The sequence below is a fragment of the Etheostoma cragini genome, chromosome 14 (assembly GCF_013103735.1).
Source record: "Etheostoma cragini isolate CJK2018 chromosome 14, CSU_Ecrag_1.0, whole genome shotgun sequence".
Classification (NCBI taxonomy): domain Eukaryota; kingdom Metazoa; phylum Chordata; class Actinopteri; order Perciformes; family Percidae; genus Etheostoma; species Etheostoma cragini.
Window position 1 is genome coordinate 24,499,863 of NC_048420.1, and position 2,518 is coordinate 24,502,380.

Here is a 2,518-nt window from a genome sequence, read left to right on the forward strand (position 1 = left end):
TCCCTGTTAGTGATGGTGTTACATAGTCTGTCCACCAGAGGACGCTTTACAACGTCCCTGTTAGTGATGGCGTTGCATGGTCTCTCCACCAGAGGACGCTCTACAACGTCCATGTTAGATTTTTAAATAACCAAATCGTATTGGTATCGGCCTAAAAAATCCTTTATTGGTCGGGCTCTAGTATATTCCAGGTGAAAGTTGAAAGATAGAAGATAAGCATGTTTAGTAAATAACTCTAATAGTTAAAATAAGATCTATGAAATGATATTTCAATGAGGGGAAAGGCGGATGTCGCGTTATAGTGTGTTTATTCACACTCATACTTGAGGCCATCTGCCTTTGTATTAGCGATAGGAACTGGGCTGTTAGCTGTTAGCTGCGGAACTAATATAACAGCCACATGCTAAGGGTAACATTAGCATGTGACATATACAGTGACATTGGTTGACTTACTTGTCTGAGGTTTGCAGCTGAGCCACGGAGAGTCGGTACTGATCCAGGTTTTATCTTCAGACGTTCAGCAAGGCCGGCTCTGTACTGGCCCAAGTTGAGGAAACAGTCGTCGGTGAAATGTTTGGCGCAGACGTACAAAACTTTGGGAAGCTGTGTTGCCGCTTTGCCAGATATGATAAAATTAACCCACTGGCTCTTCACAGACACAGATGAAGGAGCTAAAAAAAGACTTTTATGTTCATTTGTACATCCCAACACTGAACAACTGCCATGCTTTGCTCGTTTGCGAGTCACGGTGTCTCTCGAGGAAAGAACAATTTCACGCTCGACCGGTCGTAGCTCGTTCTCTCTGGCCTGGAAATCTCGAGAAATCTGTTTCTGTAAATCTCCACTTTGGGTTGATTTATTACAAACTGAGCAGCTGAAAGGCTTGTCTCCTGTGTGAGATAGCATGCGTTTCTTCAGATTTGAATCAATGTCAAATGTTCTCCCACACTCAGAGCAGATGAGGGTTTTCTTACGTCTTGAATCACGTTTCAGAGAGTTTGAAGCCGATCGAGGTTCTCTGGTCTCCTTCCATTCAGCACTGTCATCAGTCTCAGGATCAGAAGGGTTTCCAGTCTGGTCTGGAGTCTCTGGTTGTAAAAGTGGATGTGAGTTCCTGGCTGGTTCTGTTCCTCCCCAGTCCTCTCCATCAGCTTCTGTTTCCATGTGTTGAGTCGGTCTCTGATGAAGCTGTGAGGACTGAGCTTCCTCTTCATCATCTTCACTCTTCACAGGGACAGGAGTGAATGGTAACTTGGTGATATCAGCCTCCTCCAGCCCTTGAAGCTGCTCTCCCTCCTGACTGATACACTGTTCCTCATGTTCCTCTTTAATGTGTGGGGGGTGCTCTTGCTCCTGCTGGTCCACACTGGAGCTCCGCTGCTCCTCTTCACCAATAATCACTTTGAGAACGTCTGGAGGTAAAGCTGAAACATAGACAGACATTAACGGGAGTCAACAGTACTTTGGTAATTAGCTGATTTCACTCCGATAAAGACACAGCTTCATAATGAAATCATCCGATTTATTAGCCTGGATGCCAGCTGGACTTAGCCCGGCACACATTTGAAGTTGGGAAGTTTGGTCTGGACCTGATCTGTTGTGGAGCCGCTATGTCATTTATCCTAGGTCTCCAAAGGTCATCATACAACACCGAGCTGTTACACTGCCATCCTTAAATAAACTCCTTCCTCCACTCTGCTCCTGCTGGTGGTCGAGATATAAAACGGGGCAGAAGGAAACATTTGAGAGCATGGAGCCAAACTCAAGGGTCTCGGGCCAAATCTGGCCCCTAGCAAATTTCAATCGGGCCTGAATATCTTGTTTAGAAGTATTTGGAGGATTTTGGTTTCAAATCCGTTCATCGCTTCCCAATTTAATATGCCCAGGTTTTGCTTTACGTAAGCAGCCAGGCACGTGTTGTGTTGCAGCCATGGGGAGGAGTAGGCGGCGCTCTAGAGTAGCTTTATTCTACATGGAAAAAGGATAAATAAGGAGTTGACCCGTTTTAACTCCACTCCTCAAAGACTAGAGAATCAATCAGAACCGGAATCGGAATTAAGAACCGGAATGAGAATCAGACCACTTAAAAATGCTTAATGACACAAAACAACAGACTTTCCATCTTATTTTTGACAAATTAAGAATTGTCATCTGTCTTCTTATGACATTTAGTAAAGATTTTTAAGGCAAGACATATTACTCTAGTGTAGTAATAAGGTAGCCTAGTTTTTTTGGAATAGCAGGTTAAGTCCCTCTCACATGTTAATGTAAAGACAAGCTGTCTGTCCACTCATGCATGTATTAAAGGTCCCATGTAGTGGTCCTTCAGATACAGTATTAGGGGACCACTAAGGTTTATATAAAAGAGACTTCAGATCCAGTATTAGGGACCACTAAGGTCTATATAAAGAGACCTCAGATACAGTATTGGGGACCACTGAGGTCTACATAAAGAGACTTCAGATACAGTATTAGGGGACCACTAAGGTCTATATAAAGAGACTTCAGATACAGTATT

At 43.7% G+C, this 2,518-nt stretch overlaps 1 protein-coding gene across 1 annotated transcript in view; it reads left to right on the forward strand.

The window, feature by feature from the left end:
* Positions 1–2,518, forward strand: part of LOC117956476 (oocyte zinc finger protein XlCOF6.1-like) — a 59,752-nt gene that overhangs the window by 619 nt on the left and 56,615 nt on the right. The gene's annotated exons all lie outside the window — the stretch shown is intronic.